Below are 9209 nucleotides of genomic sequence, written 5' to 3' on the forward strand. Positions count from 1 at the left end.
ATTCCTGCTTCTGGGAGCTTTCCAAAGACTTATGGATCTAGTAGAAACAACTCAACTCATCAGAAAGGTTTTGAAGCGTATCAAGAAACTTAATCATGCTATAGCTTCAGTGCCTTCCTTTGAGCAAATATTACATTTAAGCTCCAGCATGAATTATTAAACCTCCTTATAATGGTCGTGATTAATCTTCTACCGGCTAATCACTTCCAAGCCATACCTGTGTGTATAACTTTAAGAACGGTTCCTGTTTGCATCCTATCCCATCACTAATATGTGCCAAATAACTTCAACATCTTCGGGAGCTTTGTATAAATGTCAGGCTCTGTTTTCCTAACAAAAACAGCTTTTTTCCTCTGCAACGTAAGCTGTGGTTCAGCAATTTCTGCTCACGGCTCTAGGTGCAAAAAAGGAGTACCGAAACCAGCCATGTAAAGGACATGCTGGTTGGTGGCAGCGGCTGCAAGGGCAGTGTGGTAATTGTGTCAAGCTCTTCAAACTGAGGATGCTAAACCGTTTGATGAACTTTTACCCTGAAAGTCTAAGGCTGACTGAACTTCTCTTTTGTTCCCTGCTGCATTTAATCCCCATTTTGCTTTGGCCAGTGCTGGGCAGAAAAAGTGGGTTATCTTACTGTTCCCTCATCATATTATTTGGCTGCACAGATGTCTCCTGACTCTTCTCTGACATCTAGCAAAGTTCCCTCTCATTATGATCCCAGTCTAATTGCACAGAGGAGACAGCTAACTTATCAAAATTCTAGAAAACTAAAGATTTCTGCACCCCCTGGGGATGCTTAGACCCTTGCATCAGTGGTTACGAGAGCCTATAGTGTCATAGAATCATAGAATAGTCGAGGTTGGAAGGCACCTTTAAGATCATCGCGTCCAACTATTGTCTTGTAGTTAAAATTTTAACCATTTTCATTAATATTAAAGTTGTTAGCTTTAAGGTTGTTAGCATTAAAGTTAGTTAGGCCTGTTAACTATCGGCATTAGCTGAACTTACGATATAGGGTCTTGCACATGACCATTTTGTTATGTACTTGGCCAGGTGGTCGGCCTTGGGAATGTTTCTTCACGAGTATCTGGGCTAATTAATAGAGACACTTTCTGAGACGTTCTCATGGATAACGAGGATTCTATCCTTGAGTGATATGAAAAAGAACACCTAATCAAGGAAAGTAGGTGTTGTTATCTTTCTTTGAAGTTAGACATCCTGGAGCAGACGAGCATATGAACCTTGAGGCTACTAATCTACCATGTTTTGAAAGGCCTAGCCAACTTGGCAGGACAGTGGAAATTCTGGGTGTCCTAAACTGAGCTACCTTCACTATAATACTAAAAATCATGCCCACAGGCCAAGAAGACCCTTGCCCAGGTGAAGACCTTTCCCTTGAGCATGGTCAGTGACTGAGGAGAATGACATAACCAATATTATAATCACATGTAAGTTACTATCATTGTAACTGGGAGTGTGCTTCCTTGTAACTTTTGTGTACAAATATGACAAGAAAGCCGGCAGGAGGTGAGCATGACTTGTAGAAACATTCCACCGTGCACCCTGGCCAGAATAAAGCAAAGTCACCTCTCTAAACATATCCTCTGCGTTTCGGGAGAATCGGGACTTAGACCTCTTTTGCAGGCAACATAGCCATCAACCCAACACTGCCAAGTTACCACTAAACCACGTCCCTCAGCACCACGTCTACCCATCTTTTAAATACCTCCAGGGATGGCGACTCCACCACTGCCCTGGGCAGCCTGTTCCAGTGTTTGATAACCCTTTCAGTGAAGAAATTGTTCCTAATATCCAACCTAAACCTCTCCTGCCACAACCTGAGGCCATTTCCTCTTGTCCTGTCACTTCTTACTTGGGAGAAGAGATTGACCCCCACCCCTCTGCAACCTCCTTTCAGGTAGTTGTAGAGAGCGATAAGATCTGTTATTTCCCGTTTTGCCACTATTTTTTTTTTTTTGCCACACAGCTGCTGTGAGGTCCTCTTCTCCCCAAGAACTGGTGAGAGTTGAACATGCTACACCTGACAGGATCTTCCACAGCACAGAGTGACCCGTCACCCAAGAGGGTACCAGCCAGTGTTTTGCTCTGTGAAAATATTTCCAATTACTTCAGTGAGACTTAGGTTCAGTCCTCAACCCCCAGCTTCTGTACATTTATCTCTTTGATGGGTTTAGGACTTAAATGTGGCAGACATATGGATTTTGCTCTTTTTGTTTTAAACGGGTGGTTTCTATTAAAATATTTTTGCTGGGTTTTTATATAATATTTTTATTGTACAGCAACCCACCGTGCCTCAATGGGGAAGCATTTTATATGTTCAGGCTTATTAGCAATACTTGTTATTATTTCAAAAGGTTGGATTGGCACATTTGTAAGCTGACGACACAAACGTATTATGTGCTCTGTTTTTCCTAAACTTTAGATTAGGAGAACAGAAGATGAATAGTGAACTGGATCCTGAAAAGTCAGCCTTACTATTATTATGCATAAATAGAGGTGTTTATGAAACAAAAAATAAGTCCAATTATGTATAAATAAAAAAAAATCTGCCCTGAAATTAATGCCACCAATAGCACTATAATAGGGAGAACATTTGAAACCTGGGCCCTGTTGTGTTAGGCAAGTGGAGGACATAGCCCTGGTTCCTGAAAAGGTTTTAGGAGTTTGGAGAGAGAAACGGAGAGACACCGAGCCCAGGTCTTGCAAGCCGCTTTGACACAGGACCTGGCACAGACCTGCTTCACAAATTTCGGTTGCGTTTCATACTCGTTTGTGGCAAGAGATGTTGAGTGCTTAGGAGGAGGAAAGGAAAACTTCTGGTTTGGTACGTTGGGAGTCCTCACAAATCCAGTCTCTGCACTCAAAAGAGGAAGAAATCTTCTTCCTGCTCAGGTGTGATTATTTCCACAAAGGGACAAAAAAGATTGAGTTACTCAAAGTCACTCCTGGTATTACGCAACTTTAAGCCTTTCAACAACTACCATTTAGGTAGTTTGAACAACCCTCGGTGTCCATCCTTTTCCTTGTCCCCTTAGGACAAGTCGTGGAGAGACAGTCTCTCCTGAGCAGGATGCTAATGCTGTTCGCCTACAACTCCTGAAGGAGTTCTTTTGTGATCAGTCATAATGATGAGAGTACTTAACTTGGCTGCTCTAAAGAGAAGTCCCTGACTCTTTCAGCCTTCCCTTTTGTGCTGCTGATGGACAAGAATAGGAATAACTCAACGTTACAGGTGAGAAATTAACAAATAGGGTGGATAATTGGGGAAACTGGATGTGCTTCTTAAACTTGATCTTTGTATCTTTCAAAATTGTTTTATGTAACAGACTTGTAAATCTTTTTATGTAAATTTTTAACATTAGTCTATTTTTTATACCACTTTTATATTTTTAATACAGCATAAAAGCTAGGTTTTGGGTTTTTGCCTTGCTTTGCTCTGTGAAAAACCAAGAGAAGACCTAAACATGGACACCCAATCCTGAGTGAACTCAATAGAAGAAAATGCCAGATATTCAGATTTTTTTCAGTTCATTTTTGTTAAGAACCAAATCCTCAAGTGTCTCTGCAGGCAGAAATTATTAGTGTTCTATTCTTAGGATGAATGGAGTTTAATTGACAAAGAATTAGGCTTTCACAAAGTTTGACAGCAGCTTTTTTGTTGACCTATACATAATGTACCTTCTTAAAAGAAGAAATTAGTTTCTAAGCTCTGCTTAAAACAAACGATTACCGAAAATTATATTATACCTGTTCAATTCATACAAAATGTATGTTGTGGGGGATTTCTAGAGACCTTTGTACTGGCGTGGTGACAGTCAAGCTTAACTATAAAATAGCTGCCATGCTTGTCCCATGGCACCATGGCATGGGTGCCATTTTATGCTAGAAGAGTTAAACAGATATCAGTAAAAATATTGCATGTAATCTGAAACACCAATATGTTGAATAGCTCACTCTGAAATCTTTCATTTTTTTAGTCTATCAGCATGATATAAAGAAGGGTATGTGACTGAAATGCAGGTATTTTGTTTTACTTAAATTTGCCATCTTTCAGTTCTAGAATGCAAATTCTGGTGTGTAAATTCTATTCATATATTCTATTCAAATCCAAGAAAGCAATAACTTCCCTGAGCAATCTCAGTCACTTTTCCAAAGACAGGCTGAAAATTTCATGTGAGTAACTTTTTGCAATATTATCAATGTCGTGAGATCATTCTCTGCCATCTTATTACTGAGTCCTTCTGAGACACAGAAACGAAGGTGTGGGGAAAAAAAGTTGGATAAAATTTTTTGAACCTGAAAGATGAACCCAAGTTTATGTAAAGGTTTTCATCAGCTCTTAATTTACCTTTTACATAGACATTAAGAATATTCATGCATTGCAGCTACCATAAGCCACTTACTGCAGTGTGTCTGTATTCACTTAAATCAGAAGAAAGTACAGAATAAACATCCCTCAGCCCAACCTACAAAAAAGCTAAGCAAACTGCAGTGAAAATAGGGCAAAATAAGTAGCTGCTAGCAAGATTGCCTTACCACCAAGTTAAAAAAAAAAAAAGAAAAAAAAAAAGATAATGGACTAGTCAGAATGTTTAACAGCAAATAGTAAAAAAGGGATAAAATAGGCCAGCTGAAATAAATGACACCAGCAGCAGGCACTGATGGCAGTCACTGAGACATTCCAGTGGATCTCCTCCGGGATGAATTCTACAACTGAGGAGTCTCAAGCAAGAAAGGTCTGCCTTGGGGCTAATTCTGAACAAACCCAAGGACTGTGAGCGCGTTGGCCCCAGCTGACCAGAACTGCTGCCTGCAGGTTAAAAGTACTATAAAATGAAAACTCGCAGAGCCCTCAGCTAGAAAGATCTTCCAGCTTAATATTTGGCTTTGGCATTCAAAAACTTTTGTGCCTTTCTTTTCTGTTTCCAAGGGATGACTCTTGCTGCACTTGAAGACCTTGCTCCCTCTGAAATCAATGGCAAAACTCTTACTGGCTTTAATGGGAGCAGGATCAATATGGCAACTCTTCTGTCTCTGACACTCGATTCAGATCCTGTTCCTCTTCTGTAAAATAGTATCTGCACTCATTAGTAACCCTCCTTGAGAAAGGTACTTCAGAAGAAAGTGTCTAATTTCTGAGGGTGGCAGAGTTGGTTCCAAATCAGTCTTTTAGTTTCAAAATGTTTTTGGTTTTTTCCTATCTTTAAGGGTTTGATGGCATGAATCCATATTCTGGGTGCTGGGAGAAGGCAAACCCTCATTTGTGTCCATTTGCCCTTTGGCCCCTGCATTCCTCTTTTCTTGAAACCCTTTCAGGTTCCTACCCACTCAGTTCAGCCCAGCTGTATGGATCATGGCATCACTTTTATTCCTCATTCTTCTTTTAAAGGGTAACAATTCTTAACTTTGCTGGGTTTTCCTACTATGTTGGCCTGGTGAATACCTCTGAAGTTGTTTTGTCCCAGAGGGAGATATTTAGGAGTCTAATCTCCACTGTCCCCTTGAAATTAAATGGGAGTTAGGTACTTCTATGAATTTTCAGATCAGGTCCTTATCTCAAAGAAGAAGTGAAGCTGTTTCCCAATAACTTACTGATTTGCTTCACATCAGCTTTTTAAAAAACGCATGTGTCTGATGGGAAATGAGTGTAAGGAATGGCTTAGTAGCAGGCACAGGCAAAGTAGGGTCACAATCCTTCAGAGAGGAACCAGGCAGAAAGAAAAAAAACAACATATGGTCAGGTTTCTTTTCTCCTCACCAAATAAATCCTCTTTCAGCTAGAAAAAAAAGTATCTGTCTGGTAGGGAAAAAGTCATTCTCAGTGTTGTAATTTCTTTACCCCAGGTATCATGCCCATGAAGAGACACAATGGCCAGGCGGGAGCCTAGAGACAGTGAAGCCAACTGTCCGTTCCCCAACGTGCTCCCCGAAGGAGGAGTGTGCCAAAGGAAGGTGCACCTGCTGTACTGGAGTACAACCATCCTCCTCTTCCTCACTTGTGCTCAGGCTGCCCTAAGCCTTATCACCAGCTTCAATACTGTTTCTTTTGAGTCCCAGTTTGCCAGCTCCATGCTATGCATTATTCTTGGGGAATTAAGCCTAAATCTGTTACTGTTAGGGTGTTGGTTTTTCTTTTTTAAATTTGGTAATATTTAGAAAAAAAAAAAAAAAGTTGAATGTTTAGTAAAAAAAAAAAAAATTAGTGCACATACTTAGTAAAATTTAGTAATTTGTGAGTGAGAGTCACAGAAAAAATCACTTAGAGTACCAGCTATAAAGAATCAGGCCATAAGAGAACATCCAGATACACTTGGTGAACAAAGGACCAGGTGAGCCTCCTGTCCACTTTCAAAAGCCTCCCCTTTGTGCACACTGATCTTCATAAAACCCTTATTTCTCCTCTTACTTTTCCAGCATAATCACACTGCTGTGGAGGTTCTACACAGCTGGGGCTGCTTGTTGAGTAAGGTGCAATTGAAAGTGAGCCCAGCTGGCAGAATTGGGCCCTCATGGAAGACAGCAAAAGTGAAGGGTGGAGGCTCCATGTGGCTAATCTGTCCGGACAAGGGGGCAAAGAGAGAGTTCAGACCTTCTGTATTTATCTCCAGGGCAGCCATGCTATCTACGTGCCATTGCTGAGTGGTGGCATTGCATCCGTCCACCTTGCTTCGTGTGGCTTCTTACACCGTCCAGGTTTGTAAGAGCATCTGAAGTAGGTAAGTAGGAAAACCACCAACAACCACTCACCCCCAGGGACACTGTAATGTCAGTTGCAGCACTGCTCATCCGGGGGCCACATCTCCTGTTCACAAACGTAGTGGCAGATGCTGGCTTGTTGTCTGCCCAGCTCACTTTTGGAGGCTAAAGAGCACACATGGCAGGGAGACACTAAGTTGAGCTACAACAACTGGGAGCAGCCCTCACCTCAGGAGCATCTCAGCAGCCTCTGTATGCCCACAAAGCCCAGGGGCTGCAGCTCTGTGCAGATCTTTATGTAGGATTTACACAGAGAAAGAAGGGTTTCTAGCTTCCCCCCCCGCTCCTGTCCTGGCCACCGCAAGGCTGGAAACCATCCAAGCGGAGCTTCCCGAGGAGCGTGGGGGCTGCTCCTGCCACTTCAGTCCTAAGCGGCAATACCCACTTGAACGAATTAAAAAGTAATAAGTTCAACGAGTTTGACACAATCTATGGATTCAGAAGTAATTAACAAGGATAATTAACTTTAAAAGGGAAACCAGATGATTTGTAAGGAAAAAGTAGAGAGGAGATTCAGTGTTATTTATCCAACTGATTCCCTTAAATAGATTAGCTTAAACTTCTGTTACCAAGATACTGTACCAGCACCAACCACATCTGCTTTTTCCTTGTCCCTCTATGCCTGGTTTTAGATCATGCTTGTTTCGACACAGTTTTAGGAAAGCACCTGAGCATTTTCCAAAAATCAATCATTCATTGAACAAATATTAACTGGACCTGTAGCTGAAGTAACTGATGTATAGGCTCATTAAAGAAATCATTTAACATTGTGGTTGTTGATCCAGTCATTACGTTAACTGTTACCATGGCTGGCAAGATGTTACTATCTGAAATCCATGTTCAGGCAGAGGATTTGCCTTCTTCTCATAGTACCTTTATTTGTGTTATGGTTGTACGGATGGATCTCTGTTATGGACCAGCATTCATCTAGATTTGCTTTTATATCCCACCTCTAAGTGTCTGAAAAGGTCAAATTCTCCTTCATGGCTTTTTTGCCATACAAGAAATCATCTGAAGTTCCTCACAGAGGTCCTACCAGTTTCCTGATTGAATGCTAAGAATATCTAGAAGCATGAAAAAAAAAAAAAAAAAAAAAAAGAATCTCTTATTCTAACAGCTTCCTGTCTGTTTCTACATCCAGCATTTTCTGATTGAGGTATGGTCCTCTAATCATGTCTGTGATGATGAAATTTTGTGCAGCCCATCTGCCAGCATTGCCAGAACCCTTATTTCCTTGATTTCTATTCCCCTTAAAATGTGTTTTAGATTCGGCATATCTTTACCCCCCCTCCACTCCATTTTGCTGCTGTCTATGGCCACTGTGGGACCTTTGAAAGCTAACACCAAAACATTACTTAAAAACACTATTTCCTCCAGTTTTCATCTTCACTCCATTTCATTATTTTTTTTTTAACTATTATTATTTTGGTGAAAAGTAGCTTTTTGGAAAATTCTCCCTCAGTGCTTTGGTTTTTTTTTTCCATAACCTGTTTTTATTTAATCCAGTGTGTGGATGCCATGTAGGCTGATTATGTCCTCAGAAATAATCATAAGAAATTCTCTTGAAATTAATGGGAATTGTGGAGGAGGAAAAATTTGATGATTTCCTTTTCTTAGGCTGTGCTCCTTAGGGCAGTTCACATTTTTTATAGTTTGCAGCCAACAAGGGTGACAATATCAGATGGAAAATGAAGCAATTTCCAGATATTTTCCATCCCAGTTAATAAGCGCCCAGCTCTGTGTCAGACTGAAGCTTATACTGAGGGCAGGCAAGGATTTTATTTTATGCTGGAAATATATTTCTAGTGTTCTTTAAAAAAGAGAATTTTATGAGCAATTCAGTCTTCATACTTTTAATCCTGAAGTTCTTTCAAAGGCTACCATTGGTTCAGGGCCAAATATTGGGTGATTGCATAATACAAGAGCAAGTCCAGCCTGGAATAAGTATAGCAGAGCAAAACCATGGGGCTTTGGACCCTCTGTCACTCCTTCATATAGGGAGACCGAGTGAGATTTAAGGTACTGAAAGATGGCCAGTGCGATAATTCAAGATTTGAATAAGCATGTTACTTGTTAGGTGAAACTGTGGGTATTTCATGGGGCTTTACAAGACTGTTTTACATACAAAATAATGATATATATGCAAAACCTAAATCCCATGACAAAGTTTCTGACTCACTGAGTTTTACACTGTTTCCTGTTAAGAAATGCTTCCTTTGTGCATGTCAACAGTGCTTTCAGTTATTATGTTCAGTTTGCTTTTACAGGCTTCAAAAATAACTTCCCATTTGTTCTTTCCCTTTGCTTTCTCCATACTTTTTCTTAATTTATTGATATGGCGGTTATCTACTTTTGGAAATAAAATGTAGTAATACAAATTATATTTTTGATTTGTCAAAGGTATCGGGCATATGCTTTATTGCTGATTTGTCCAA

This window comes from Charadrius vociferus, unplaced genomic scaffold (assembly GCF_000708025.1).
Source record: "Charadrius vociferus isolate BGI_N301 unplaced genomic scaffold, ASM70802v2 scaffold244, whole genome shotgun sequence".
NCBI classification, from domain to species: Eukaryota; Metazoa; Chordata; class Aves; order Charadriiformes; family Charadriidae; genus Charadrius; species Charadrius vociferus.